The 15,481-nt window shown below is 41.2% G+C and overlaps 1 long non-coding RNA gene across 1 annotated transcript; it reads left to right on the top strand.

Moving 5' to 3' along the window:
• Nucleotides 1-50: 50 nt before the first annotated feature.
• On the top strand, nt 51-14,864 carry LOC139037060 (uncharacterized). The gene is made up of 2 exons (XR_011489846.1): nt 51-959; nt 13,386-14,864. It is a non-coding gene; the product is annotated as an uncharacterized lncRNA (long non-coding RNA).
• The last annotated feature ends 617 nt before the right edge of the window (nt 14,865-15,481 follow it).

The following is a 15,481-nucleotide window of genomic DNA, read 5'->3' as shown; positions in this document are numbered from 1 at the left end:
GCCATTGGTTTCTGCCACAGTAAGCCCCGCCCCCTTCTATAAACAAAGGCGCCCACATTCTGACAAATGGAGGCTGGCTCTCTGACAGGCGAGGCTGCCATTTCTCTGTCAGCTAGCTTTCTGACCAGAGCCTTTATGCCTTGTTCCAACAACTCGTCTCCGGATTCGTTGGCCTGGAGCAACAAGCAGAACGAGCGTGGGCTCCTTAGCCCCAGCCCTGTCCGAGGGAGTAGAACCTGGAGGACTTCCCAGTCCCGCTTCAGAGAAGCCAACGTGCAACCATGGAGAACCTTGTATCGGCCACGGTGCGCTGCAGGCACGTGGACTGTGGATCCGCCCTCGAAGAGCAGACAGCTTTACTAACAACACTAAAATAGATTTAATATAAAGATAATTAACACACCAGAGTGACGTCGGACACACCGAGGGGAGGGGCGGGAGGCAGCGCCTGCGCAAAACTTGCCAACATCGAAGGGTTCGGGGTTCCGTCCCCAGGAGGCGGGGCGAAGAGAAGCCGCCTGAAGCCACGTTGCGCCGCCAGGACCGGAGGCCAACCTGGCTCCCTCTCACTGGTCCTGGAGAAGCTGCTGGAGAAGCCCCAGCCTGAGGCGCGCCGCGATAAAGAGAAGGAAAAGCTGGCAGAAGAACAGGCTGAGACAGATAAGGGCGAGTCTGGAAGCAGACATTGCCAGGTGACTGCGAGACATTCCACCCGCTGTCCATGGCCCCGGACGGGTTCCTGCTCGAGAAGGGCCTCCCCCAGGCCGCAGCCACCTGGCTGAGAACCTGTCGCTGCCCGTGGCCGAGCTGGAAGGGAAGGAGTCTCTTCCAGGGCGTCCCCGCTGCTCCTCCATCACCCTCTTCAGCCCTGAGAAACCTGTCCAGCCGAGGTTGGTGCTGGTTCTTTGGGCAGGAACACCTCCCATATGAGGAAGCCCACTGCCTATGGTGGGCTGCTGGTGAGCACACACCCAGTGAGGCCCGGCTCCCGGGGGGTTTGGAGGAGAGGTCCTGGTGGGCCCACAGTGGGCCCCTGCAACACAGCCCTTCCCTCCAACCTGGGGACTCCAGCGTATGTCACGGCCACGGCAGCAGCAGTCAGAGCCTTTATGTAGGTTACTGTGCTGCAGGTGGTCAGGACAGGGCGGCGAGCTGCATTTTCACGGCTGCTCTTTACTCCCACGTGCACTTTGACTCCGGTTATTGGTAAGCTCAGGCAATAATATTAATGCCAGCTGACATTTATTTAGCACTTACTTTATGCCAGGCATAAACACAAAATCCTCACCAAATTGATACTTTATCCCCATTTTATAGGTGAGGAAAGAGAGGCACAGAGAAGTTAAGTAACTTGCTCAAGATCACACAGATAGTAGGCAACAGAGGTAGTACTACATCCAGAATGTCTGCTGGAGAAGGGCCTCCCCACCGCCCGTGAGTACTGATTAGCCAAGTACTTACTGCTTAGGCGCCGGCACTAAAATGATAGTCCAGCAGCAAAGCAAGGACCAACATCATCTTTGGGATTCCTCCTTCATCCTCTGGTCCTTTTCCATTTTTACCTCCAGGGGTTGGTTGGTTTGATTTTTCCCATGCCTTTTGGACATGAATCCAGAAGAACAGACAAGGCCTCCTTTTCAAGGGAGTCTGTAGAGCTTTCTGTAGACTCATTGAAAGACATACAGGGTGATGTCTCCTGGGAAGAATCCCAGGAACTGGTATGGAACCCAGAGAACTTTTACCAAAGGATCCTCATACTCATTTTTTTTTTAAATTTTCATTGTGGAAAACTTTCCACTGGCAAAAGCAAAAGACTTCCATAATTAACTTCCATTTAACTGTCACTCAGCTTCCATAATGCTTAACTCATAACCAGTCTTGTTTTCTCTAGCCGTTTCCATTCCCCGGCCTTCATTATTTTCTTTTTTTTTTTTTTTCCTGGAACTCTCTTTCTTTTTCTTTTTTTTTTTTTTTCCATTTATTTTTATTAGTTGGAGGCTAATTATTTTACAATATTGTAGTGGTTTTTGCCATACATTGACATGAATCAGCCATGGATTTAAATGTGTTCCCCATCCCAATCCCCCCTCCCGCCTCCCTCCCCATCCCATCCCTCTGGGTCTTCCCAGTGCACCAGCCCTGAGCACTTGTCTCATGCATCCAACCTGGGCTGGTGGTCTGTTTCACCCTTGATAGTAAACTTGTTTCAATGCTATTCTCTCAGAACATCTCACCCTCGCCTTCTCCCACTGAGTCCCAAATTCTGTTCTGTACATCTGTGTGTCTTTTTCTGTTTTGCATATTGGATTATCGTTACCATCTTTTTAAATTCCATATATATGCATTAGTATACTGCATTGGTCTTTATCTTTCTGGCTTACTTCACTCTGTATAATGGGCTTCAGTTTTATCCATCTCATTAGAACTGATTCAAATGAATTCTTTTTAATGGCCGAGTAATATTCCATTGTGTATATGTACCACAGCTTCCTTATCCATTCATCTGCTGATGGGCATCTAGGTTGTTTCCATGCCCTGGCAATTATAAACAGCGCTGTGATGAACATTGGGGTGCACGTGTCTCTTTCAGATCTAGTTTCCTCAGTGTGTATGCCAGGAGTGTATGCCTCGGTGTGTAATCCCAGGAGTGGGATTGCTGGGCCATATGGCAGTTCTATTTCCAGTTTTTTTAAGGAATCTCCACACTGTTCTCCATAATGGCTGTACTAGTTTGCATTCCCACCAACAGCATAAGAGGGTTCCCTTTTCTCCACACCCTCTCCAACATTTATTGCTTGTAGACTTTTGGATAGCAGCCATCTTGACTGGCATGTAATGGTACCTCATTGAGGTTTTGATTGGCATTTCTCTGATAATAAGTAATGTTGAGCATCTTTTCATGTGTTTGTTAGCCATCTGTATGTCTTCTTTGGAGAAATGTCTATTTAGTTCTTTGGCCCATTTTTTGATTGGGTCGTCTGTTTTTCTGGAATTGAGCTGCAGGAGCTGCTTGCATATTTTTGAGATTAATCCTTTGTCTGTTGCTTCATTTGCTATTATTTTCTCCCATTCTGAGGGCAGTCTTTTCACCTTGCTTATAGTTTCCTTTGTTGTGCAAAAGCCTTTAAGTTTAATTAGGTCCCATTTGTTTATTTTTGCTTTTATTTCCAATATTCTGGGAGGGGGGTCATAGAGGATCCTGCTGTGATTTATGTCGGAAAGTGGTTTGCCTATGTTCTCCTCTAGGAGTTTTATAGTTTCTGGTTTTACATTTAGATCTTTAATCTATTTTGAGTTTACTTTTATGTATGGTGTTCTAGTTTCATTCTTTTACACGTGGTTGACCAGTTTTCCCAGCACCACTTGTTAAAGGGGTTGTCTTTTTTCCATTGTATATCTTTGCCTCCTTTGTTGAAGATAAGGTGTCCATAGGTTTGTGGATTTATCTCTGGGCTTTCAATTCTGTTCCATTGATCTATATTTCTGTCTTTGTGCCAGTACCGTACTGTCTTGATGACTGTGGGTTTGTAGTAGAGCCTGAAGTCAGGCAGGTTGATTCCTCAAGTTCCATTCTTCTTTCTCAAGATTGCTTTGGCTATTCAAGGTTTTTTGTATTTCCATACAAATTGTGAAATTATTTGTTCTAGTTCTGTGAAAAATACCATTGGTAGCTTGATAGGGATTGCATTGAATCTATAGATTGCTTTGGGTAGTATAGCCATTTTGACAATATTGATTCTTCCAATCCATGAACACGGCCTATTTCTCCATCTATTTGTGTCCTCTTTGATTTCTTTTCATCAGTGTTTTATAGATTTATATATATATAGGTCTTTCAATTCTTTAAGTAGATATACTCATAAGTATTTTATTCTTTTTGTTGCAATGGTGAATGGTATTGTTTCCTTAATTTCTCTTTCTGTTTTCTCATTTTTAGAGTATAGGAATGCAAGGGATTTCTGTGTGTTAATTTTATATCCTGCAACATTACTATATTCATTGATTAGCTGTAGTAATTTTCTGGTAGAGTCTTTAGGGTTTTCTATGTAGATGATCATGTCGCCTGCAAACAGTGAGAGTTTTACTTCTTCTTTTCCTATCTGGATTCCTTTTATTTCTTTTTCTTCTCTGATTGCTGTGGCCAACACTTCCAAAACTATGTTGAATAGTAGTGGTGAGAGTGGGCACCCTTGTCTTGTTCCTGACTTTAAGGGAAATCTTTCACTTTTTCACCATTGAGGATAATGTTTGCTGTGGGTTTGTCATATATAGCTTTTATTATGCTGAGGTATGTTCCTTCTATGCCTGCTTTCTGGAGAGTTTTTATCATAAATGGAGATTGAATTTTGTCAAAGGCTTTTTCTGAATATATTGAGATAATCATATGGTTTTTATCTTTCAATTTGTTAATGTGGTATATTACATTGATTGATTTGCAGATATTGAAGAACCCTTGCATTCCTGGGATAAAGCCCACTTGGTCATGATGTATGATCTTTTTAATATGTTGTTGGATTCTGTTTGCTAGAATTTTGTTAAGGATTTTTGTATCTATGTTCATCAGTGATATTGGCCTGTAGTTTTCTTTTTTTGTGGCATCCTTGTCTGGTTTTGGAATTAGGGTGATGGTGGCCTCATAGAATGAGTTTGGAAGTTTGCCTTCTTCTCCAATTTTCTGGAAGAGTTTGAGTAAAATAGGTGTTAGCTCTTCTCTAAATTTTTGGTAGAATTCAGCTGTGAAGCCATCTGGTCCTGGCTTTTGTTTGCTGGAAGATTTCTGATTACAGTTTTGATTTCCTTGCTTGTATGGGTCTGTTAAGATCTTCTATTTCTTCCTGGTTCAGTTTTGAAAAGTTATACTTTTCTATGAATTTGTCCATTTCTTCCAAGTTGTCCGTTTTATTGGCATAGAGCTGCTGGTAGTAGTCTCTTATGATCCTTTGTATTTCAGAGTTGTGTGTTGTGATCTCTCCATTTTCATTTCTAATTTTGTTGATTTGGTTCTTATCCCTTTGTTTCTTGATGAGTCTGGCTAACAGCTTGTCAATTTTATTTACCTTTTCAAAAAATCAACTTTTAGCTTTGTTGATTTTTGCTATGGTCTCTTTTGTTTCTTTTGCATTTATTTCTGCCCGAATTTTTAAGATTTCTTTCCTTCTACTAACCCTCGGGTTCTTCATTTCTTCCTTCTCTAGTTGCTTTAGGTGTAGAGTTAGGTTATTTATTTGGCTTTTTTCTTGTTTCTTGAGGTAACCCTGTATTGCTATGAACCTTCCCCTTAGCACTACTTTTACAGTGTCCCATAGGTTTTGGGTTGTGTTTTCATTTTCATTCATTTCTATGCTTATTTTGATTTCTTTTTGATTTATTCTATGATTTGTTGGTTATTTAGAAGCGTGTTATTTAGCCTCCATATGTTTGAATTTTTAATAATTTTTTTTCCTGTAATTGAGATCTAATCTTACTGCACTGTGGTCAGAAAAGATGACTGGAATGATTTCAGTTTTTTTTAATTTCCCAAGGCTAGATTTATGGCCCAGAATATGATCTATTCTGCAGAAGGTTCCATGTGCACTTGAGAAAAAGGTGAAGTTGATTGTTTTGGGGTGAAATGTCCTATAGATATCAATTAGGTCTAGCTGGACTATTGTGTCATTTAAAGTTTGTGTTTCCTTGTTAATTTTCTGTTTAGTTGATCTATCCATAGGTGTGAGTGGGGTATTAAAGTCTCCCACTATTATTGTGTTATTGTTAATTTCCCCCTTCATTCTTGTTAGCATTTGCCTTACATATTGCAGTGCTCCTATGTTGGGTGCATATATATTTATAATTGTTATATCTTCTTCTTGGATTGATCCTTTGATCATTATGTAGTGTCCTTCTTTGTCTCTTTTCACAGCCTTTATTTTGAAGTCTATTTTATCTGATATAAGTCTTGTGACTCCTGCTTTCTTTTGGTCTCCGTTTGCGTGGAATATTTTTTTCCAGCCCTTCACTTTCAGTCTGTATGTGTCCCTTGCTTTGAGGTGGGTCTCTTGTAGACAGCATATATAGGGGTTTGCTTTTGTATCCATTCAACCAGTCTTTGTCTTTTGGTTGGGGCATTCAACCCATTTACATTTAAGGTAATTATTGATAAGAATGGTCCTGTTGCCATTTGCTTTGTTGTTTTGGGTTCATGTTCATGTTCATACAACCTTTCTGTGTTTCCTGTCTAGCGAAGATCCTTTAGCATTTGTTGAAGAGCTGTTTTGGTGATGAAGAATTATCTCAGCTTTTGCTTGTCTGTAAAGCTTTTAAATTCTCCTTCATATCTGAATGAAATCCTTGCTGGGTACAGTAATCTGGGTTGTAGGTTATTCTCTTTCATACCTTTAAGTATGCCCTGACATTCCCTTCTGGCCTGAAGAGTTTCTATTGAAAGATCAGCTGTTATCCTTATGGGAATACCCTTGTGTGTTATTTGTTGTTTCTCTCTTGCTGCTTTTAATATTTGTTCTTTGTGTTTGATCTCTGTTGATTTGACTAATGTGTCTTGGGGTGTTTCACCTTGGGTTTATCCTGTTTGGGACTCTCTGGGTTTCTTGGACTTGGGTGTTTATTTCTTTCCCCATTTTGGGGAAGTTTTCAGCTATTATCTCCTCGAGTATCTTCTCATGGCCTTTCTTTTTGTCTCCTCTTCTGGGACTCCTGTGATTCACATGTTGGGGCATTTCACATTGTCCCAGAGGTCCCTGAGATTGTCCTCATTTCTTTTAATTCTTTCTTCTTTTTTCCTCTCTGCTTCATTTATTTCCACCATTTTATCTTCTACCTCACTTATCCTATCTTCTTCCTCTGTTATTCTACTGTTGGTTCCCTCCAGAGTGTTTTTGATCTCATTTATTGCATTATTCATTTTTAATTGACTCTTTTTTTATTTCTTCTAGGTCCTTGTTAAACATTTCTTGCATCTTCTCAATCCTTGTCTCTAGGTTATTTATCTGTAACTCCATTTTGTTTTCAAGATTTTGGATCATTTTTCTTATCATTATTCTAAATTCTTCTTCATGTAGATTCCCTATCTCCTCCTCTTTTGTTTGGCTTGGTGGACATTTTTTATGTTCCTTTACCTGCTGGGTATTTCTCTGCCTTTTCATCTTATTTAGATTGCTGGGTTTGGGGTGGCCTTTTTGTATTCTGGTAGTCTGTGGTTCGTTTTTATTGTGGAGGTTTCTCCCAGTGGGTGGGGCTGGGTGTTTGGCTTGTCGAGGTTTGCTGGTTAGAGAAGCTTGTGTCGGTGTTCTGGTGGGTGGAGCTGGAGTTCTTCTCTCTGGAGTGCACTGGAGTGTCCAGTAGTGAGTTTTGAGATGGGTCTATGGGTTTGGTGTGACTTTGGGCAGCCTATATATTGATGCTCAGGGCTATATTCCTGCATTGCTGGAGAATTTGCGTATGTCTTGCTCTGGAATTTATTGGCTCTTGGGTGGTGGTTGGTTTCAGTGTAAGTATAAGGCTTTTGGATGATCTCTTATTAATTAATGTTCCCTGTGTTCAGGAGTTCTCTGGTGTTCTCAGGTTTTGGGCTTAAGCCTCTTGCCTCTGGGTTTCAGTCTTATTCTTTCAGTAGCCTCAAGACTTTTCCCTCCATACAGCACTGATAATAAAACTTCTAGGTTAATGGTGAAAGGATTCTCCACAGTGAGGGACACCCAGAGAGGTTCACAGAGTTATATGAAGAAGAGGAGAGGGAGGAAGGAGATAGATGTAAGCAGGAGGAGAAAAAGGGGGATTCAAGACAGGAGAGACAGATCTAGGTTGTACTCTGTTCCCTAAGTGTGCTCTGCAGCCCAGAATACCCACAGAGATTCACAGAATTGGATTGAGAAGAGAAGGGGGAGGGAGGAAATAAGGTGATCTGGGGGAGAAAAAGGCTAGTCAAAAGGGGGAGAGAGTGATCAAACCAGTAGTCACACTCCTGAGTAAAAATGGGTACTGAAGGTTGGATTCTTAAATGTCCAAATTTGATATCAAATACTGAAAAACAAAGATTAAAAATCTAGAGTAGAGGTTAGACTCAAAAATACAATAGTAAAAAACCACAAAAACACAAAAAAATGTAAGAAATATATATGGAATTCGCTTTAAAAACAGGGTCCTTTTTTTTTTTTTTTGCCAGTTTATAGTGGTTATAAAAATGAAAATTAAGGAGCAATAGAGGAATAATAGAGGACTTAAAAAAAAGAAAGAAAAAGTAAAAGTAAAAAAAGAAAGAGAAAAAAAATTTTTTTAATTAAAAATAAAAATAAATAGTAGTAAAAAAATATCTAGGAATTTCTCTGGAGCTGTTGTGGGCAATGTGGGTTTGGTTCAGTTTCAGATAGCTCCTTGTTTCAGCTTACACTTCTCGCTATCTATAGGCCCCTTCCAGTGTAGTCGGTGTTACCTACAGGGATTTTAATCTGTTGCACCGGTCACTTCTGAAGCGGTTCCCTTTGTTTCTTTGGTTTCTGTTTGCAGGTCTCTTCAGTGTCTAATTTCCGCCCTAACACACGCGGGTGGAGGTGGTCTCTTGTTTAGGTTCGCTTGTTCAGTCATGCTGCGGGGAAGGGGGGGCGCTGCAGACAAATGTCACTGGCCTGTGTGGGGAGCACTCGCAGGTTTTCCAGCCTCACTGGGTTTGCCCCCGCTCACGGGTGTGTGCTTTCCCCGTCTACACTGCTCAGGCTCCAGGCTGCTTTCTAGGGAGCGGGCCCTGCGTTGCGTGGATTTACCAAGCCTAAGCCGCTCAGATTCAGGTTTTCGGGTATTCCACGAAAGCACAGACTCAGTTGGGCCTGCGTTTTGTGCCTTCCCCAGTCGGAGCAGCTCAGGCAACCAGGAGCTTGACGAGTGCACTCTTCCTGGTGAGGGGTGCCTTATCCCTGCCGCGGTCCCAGCCTCAGTTTCCTGAGCCGGTCGGGTGCGCCTTGTGTCAGTTCTGGGGAGCTGGACTCTAGCTGCGACCCTCCCAGAGGATGTCGACTATCCAGAATCTCAAGGAAGTCTTTGGTTAGAAGCCGGAAGCCTGTTTGCAGTTTGGTAGGGCATGCCATCTCTGGGGCCGAGTTTGCCCCTTTCCCCTCCCTCCTGCCTCCTGCCTCCTGCGTCCAGCAGGGGATGGGCCGGTCCACCGCAGGGTAGCTCTTCTCTGGTATTTGCTCAGTCCTTCGTTCTGGGAACTGGCAGGTAGTGCCTAAGTTTAGGGCTTTTCCCAACTTAATTATCTCTTTCTTGCTATCCCACGGTTTAAGTTGCTATCTCACACTAGCTCCCTCTGATTGCCCTCAGGGCATTCAGGCTGGTCCTTATCCTAAGCACTGCCTCCCACTCCTCTCCTTCTGCCCCCACTTGCTGGTGGTAGATGTGAGCGTCTGGGGTACTTATGTGCCGGGAGTTACTTTTAGGCATGTAACCTGTGGGTTTTATTTATTTTTCCTCCCAGTTAGGTTGCCCTCCGAGATTCGAAAACTTCCCCCAGACCCGCCAGTGAGAAGGTTTCCTGGTGTTTGGAAACTTCCTCTATTAAGACTCCCTTCCCGGGATGGATCTCCGTCCCTAACTCTATTGTCTCTCTTTTTATCTTCTTATATTTTGTCCTACCTCCTTTTGAAGACAATGGGCTGCTTTTCTGGGTGTCTGATGTCCTCTGCTAGCGATCAGATGTTGTTTTGTGGAGTTTGCTCAGCATTCAAATGTTCTTTTGATGAATTTGTAGGGGAGAAAGTGGTCTCCCCGTCCTATTCCTCCACCATCTTAGTTCCTTCCTCCCCTTGATTATTTTCAATCAATTCCTAGATATTATATCATTTCATCCATAAATATTTCAAAATATATAAAAATATAAGAATTCTATCCAAAAAACAGCAAAAATACCAATTTTACATCTGAAATAACATTCAAATGTTGAGAAAAAAGAAAAATAGAGATAGTGATAATTAAGACTCTAAGGAGTCAGTGTAGTCTTCTAGAAAAATAAAGCACTGGCAATAATGTCTACTGGGCTTTGGCCTCCGTGCCTTGAACCTCACATATAGTAAATTAAATGAGGGACTTAAGATGATATTTAAGTTTTCACCTAGCTCTGATATTCTAAGAGTTTTCATGACTAGGTGGATTATCCTGTACTTGTGGGTCTGGGCACTCTTTAGCATACACGTAAAGTTTTTATTAATAATTTCAGTAGCATTTGATCTGTCTCCCCTACCAGAATGTCCACTTGTTATGGGCCAAGAACTTATCTTCTTATTCACTGCTAGAGCTTTTGTCTATGGGCAAATTGTGAAGAGTCTTGTGTGCTGAGCCAAGGAGTTTGAACTTTATCCTGAAAGAATTAGTCATGGAAGAAATTCAGTGAGAGGAAATGCATCACCGGAAGTGTCTTTAAGAAAGATAGGGTCTTCCCAGTGCACCAGGTCCGAGCACTTGTCTCATGCATCCAACCTGGGCTGGTGATCTGTTTCACTATAGATAATATACATGTTTCGATGCTGTTCTCTTGAAACATCCCACCCTCGCCTTCTCCCACAGAGTCCAAAAGTCTGTTCTGTACATCTGTGTCTCTTTTTCTGTCTTGCATATAGGGTTATCATTACCATCTTGCTAAATTCCATATATATGTGTTAGTATACTGTAATGGTCTTTATCTTTCTGGCTTACTTCACTCTGTATAATGGGCTCCTGGGAAGACCCAGAGGGATTGGGTAGAGAGGGAGGTGGGAGGGGGGATCGGGATGGGGAATACATGTAAATCCATGGCTAATTCATGTCGATGTATGACAAAATCCACTACAATATTGTAAAGTAATTAGCTTCCAACTAATAAAAATAAATGAAAAAAAAATTCAAACCAGTAAAAAAAAAAAAAAAAGAAAGAAAGAAAGAGGATTTGTGAAAGATGAGAGTAGCTAATGGGAAGTCAATTAGGAAGTTATTCTTGTGATCCTAAACTAAAGGAGCAAAGGCATGAACTAAGGCAATAGATATGAAGATGGAAAGTTTGGAGCTTATGAAAGAGAAGTAGAATTAACTTGGCTTTAAAAGAGACATTCAAACAAAAGACCACTTCAAGAAGCCCAAGTATGGCCAATGAAAGGGAACAGTAGACTTCATTCCTATTCAGATTGAGAGCAATAATTCCCTCTTGGCAAGTTCTGACTCTTGGTGCAATATCAGCCAGTGATCAAGATGTGGTTGGACAGCTGATGAGGGCAAAACATGGTAAGTAATGCTTGTCACCACTCGCAGGTTCAGTGTAGACTATTCATTAAGTACAATGAGGATTTGGTCAATCAAATCCTGACTACTACAGTGTCTGAATACTTGGTAGTTATTCAGGTAACAGATTCAAATATCTTGAGTGCTTCAGTAAACATGAACTATATGATTTAATGTATGATAGAATCCTTAGGCCCACAAACCCCAAAGTCCAAAGTCTCTAAGAAGTTCAGTAACTTGCCCACATTCACTAGGTTAATGGGTAACAGAGCCAGGCTTTGAGCACAGGCCAAATGTCTCTGAGAATTCATGCCTTAAAAATTAATGTGACAGACAGCCTACCACCTTGCCCGTCCAGCTAGGTAAAGGATGAATACAGCCATTTAATAATAGAGATTACCAAATATAAGAAGAGGAGGCAATAAAAGATGAATTTATAACAACTTTTTGTTGTTCAGCCAGAGTCCCTGCCAGGGCATCTAATGCCTGGAGGAGAAAGGATTTGAATTCTGTAGAATCCCTCAGCAGTTGAGCTCAAGAGCATAAAAAGAACTCTCTAAATGAGTTTTAATTTTATCCCAAAAGAATAAGGAGTCATGGAAGAAATTCAGTGAGAGAGGGTGAAGCTGTTGCCTGAATATCTACCAAGTAGGCAAACATTGTAGTAGTTGGAATTTGACTGCCCAAATCCTCACTGTACTTAACAAATAACATATACTGAAACTGTGAGTGGTGACCAGCATCATTTACCATGCTTCATCCTCTTCAGTGAATCTAAAACCATAGGGTAATGCTTGTGCGTTTCCTTCTAAAGACCACCGCAGGATTAATGTTGCAGCAAAAATAGAAATGAATAAATGGCCTTAAGCGCAAACCAGCCAAACAGGTCTGCAAGAGTTAAACAATCTGTGTTATTCTTTGGCTGTTGCTACTAACAAACACTTGAAGGTAGATATGGCTTTCACAAAGCTAATTACTCTCTGACTCCATATGAATTATACTCTGCACCTGGCATTCTTCTCCCCCTATGCTCCCTTGTATCAGTCTTGTGTTTCAAAACAAAAAGGTCACAGGCAGATAACCTCAGAGGCACTAAACTGTTACTGAGCCACCTGATGCTGGCTTTGACCATAGGTTTTGCAGGAGAAGAAGAATGCAAGACTTTCACCACTCTGATCCTTTTCACCTTCCCCAGACCATGAACCCTGACTATAAAACCTCTCCCTATTTCCCTGAGAGAAAGGCACAGTTCTTGAGGTGCTAGCCTTTTATGTTCCTTCTTTGCCTGCCAAAGAAATAAAGTTACTCTGTCTTTTCTCCAAAACCCTGTCTCCATATTTCTATTCAGCAGCAGTGCCAAAGTTTTGGCAACATTTAAAGTGAGGCAGGGAGCTAATCATGTTAATAAACTGAGGCATGTGAAGATCTCTCATGATGGGAACAGCATTCAACTTGAGAATCCTGGCTGTGTAAGGCCCCAAGAGTCTTTTCAGGTAGGTGAGAATGAGAACTGCTGCATCAGGGAAAGAAGAAAGAGGGGCACCCAGATTTGGAGATGTCTTCTAACAGAATTATAATTCTGATAATCCTTTCATGGCAATACCCTCCACAGTTCAAAACACGTACAGATGCATGTGCATTCTACACTCACTCTTTCAGCAACACCGAGGCAGCGGTGTCTGGTGTCATTAGGTCTAAAGTGTAAGGGGAGAAACTAAGACTTAGAGTAAATGGAAAATCGAGGATGCAGAGCCAAGTTTTCAAAATCCAAGATCAGCTACATGTTGGAACAGGTGGTCCCCAAACTCTTGGAGTGAAGTAGTGTAAAGTGCCTAAAGGACAGACCTGAACAAAAAAATTTAAATGGTCTCAACTGGGAAGCTCAATACCTGTACATTCAACTTAGTCGCCAGTGTTTAAGATTCCCATGAGAATGGTCCTTAATCCAACAGCCCTTAAAAATAAATCCCCCATTTGTAGCAAAAGCAAAATACCACTTTGCCAGACACACAGAAAAGGATATTCTAATATAAATGGGACTGTCTAAAAAAATAACTCTTGTTGAATTTTTCTATAGTGTCTTGGAAGGGAAATCCAAGCCTATACGTCAGAAAAATACACCAGGAATTTTATCTCTTGATTCTTTGCAGATTCCAGAAGAATCCTCTTCCAGAAAATCAGGAGTGGGAATGAGTAGCAGGATCTGCTGACCAGGAGAGTTGGGAACACTTTGAACATCAGTGTTTAAAACAATGCCTTGGATATTGTCAATGCTCTGTGAAAGATTTGCAGCTGAAATAATACATTGTAGTTACCAGTTAACACTTTGGGGAAAGGGAAAGTCAGGTCTAGAACCATAACTTACCTTACTTAAGAATGTCTTTGAGTAGAACGGTGGTTGCCAAGGACCAGAGGTTGGAGGAAATGCTGGTCACAGGGCACAAAGTTCCAGTTGTAAGGGGAATGAGCTCTGAGCGTCTGATGTACAGCATGGTGACTACAGTTACCACTTCTTGTCGTGTACTTGAAAGGTGCTCTACACATTGATTTTGCATGTTCTCACCATAACAAAGATAGCGTGGCAGTTATGTGAGGTGAAAGATGTGTCAACTAATCTTACTATAAATATTTGACAATGCATTTGGGTATCAAATCATCACATTATGCACCTTAGACTTACATGTTGTATGTCAGTTATGTATCAGTAAACCTGGGAAAAAAATATCATTGAAAGAGACACAAGAAAAATCTGCTGTATATTAATATAGAAACCGCTGCCAATTAGAGCATCACTCCATAATTGTGTATGTGCATGCCTGTGCCTCTTGCCCTTAGTTTGGGACAGCAGTCCTGCGCGTCCTGTTTGGAGTTACCATCACTGGTTGTTCACATCTCTAGTTTATATAATCCCGAATATGTTTTAGTACCAATTTGTCTTTTAATCTTGAAAATGGTAATGCCTTCTAATGTCTAGCAAAGGAGATGTGGCATTGATTTAGTAAAACTGGCAGCATTTTGACTTGCTGAGAGAGGTGGTGTGTCTGTAACTTGTGCTTTAAAGGCAACTTAGGTGTATAAATAATATTTAATATTACAAAAGGCATGTAGAATATACAACCAACACATATATCCACCAAATATAAAGTGTTACCAGTAACAATAAAGCCTCAGTATTTTACTGTGCTATAATTAATCTATAAGCTCTTTGCCTCAATACTATGTGTATTTTTAATCTGGGTTGAGAAGTTTAGCTCATGTCAATTCATTTTCATTTCTGCATGACATTCTTCTCTATGCCATTATTTATTTAATTATTACATGTTTCATTTCTTTTTCATCTTTGTCTATTATATCAAATGGCTTGATTTATATTTATAAAATCCACATTCACTATCTTTGAATTTTAATGATGAGTTCAGTCCATTTTTATTTTCCTTACTAATTCATTTGGACTTATTTATGCCTTCTCAGGGGATTTCTATTTGTCTTGATTTTTCCTATTATTCTTTTTACCTTCTTTATTCTTATTTAGATTGATTGATTTTAAAAGTCCATTTATTCCCCTAAACTCTAAAAAAACTTCATTGTTATCTTTTGTAATTTTTGAAAATACATGCTAAGCTAACTCACTTCAGCCGTGTCCGACTCTCTGCGACCCCATCCCTGGGATTCTCCAGGCAAGAACACTGGAGTGGGTTGCCATTTCCTTCTCCAACGCATAAAAGTCAAAAGTGAAAGTGAAGTCACTCAGTCGTGCCCAATTCTTCGCGACCCCATGGACTGCAGCCCACCAGGCTCCTCTGTCCATGGGACTTTCCAGGCAAGAGTCCTGGAGTGGGGTGCCATTGCCTTCTCCTTTGAAAATACATACATCTAAGTAATACAGTATAAGAATTTTAGAGTACTCTAAATGTAGTGAATACTTCAGTATAAGGTGTTAGTGTTAGCTGATATTTTTAATATCTCACTTCCCCATAGACAAAGGGCTTCCCAGGTGGTGCTAGCGGTAAAGAACCTGCCTGCCATGCAGGAGACATAACAGATGTGGGTTCGATCCCTGGGTCGGAAATATCCCCTGGAAGAGGACATGAAAAGTCACTCCAGTAATCTTGCCTGGAGAATCCCAGGGACAGAGGAGCTTGGTGGGCTACAGTCCAGGGGGTCATAAAGAGTCAGACACCACTGAGCGACTAACACACACAATATAGACAATATTATTAATATTTAAAACTACCTCTGTTTATGC

Source organism: Odocoileus virginianus, chromosome 10, assembly GCF_023699985.2.
Source record: "Odocoileus virginianus isolate 20LAN1187 ecotype Illinois chromosome 10, Ovbor_1.2, whole genome shotgun sequence".
In the NCBI taxonomy this organism is placed as follows: domain Eukaryota; kingdom Metazoa; phylum Chordata; class Mammalia; order Artiodactyla; family Cervidae; genus Odocoileus; species Odocoileus virginianus.
Note: the sequence above shows the minus strand (reverse complement) of the source record. Positions and strands in the feature narration are given on the sequence as shown.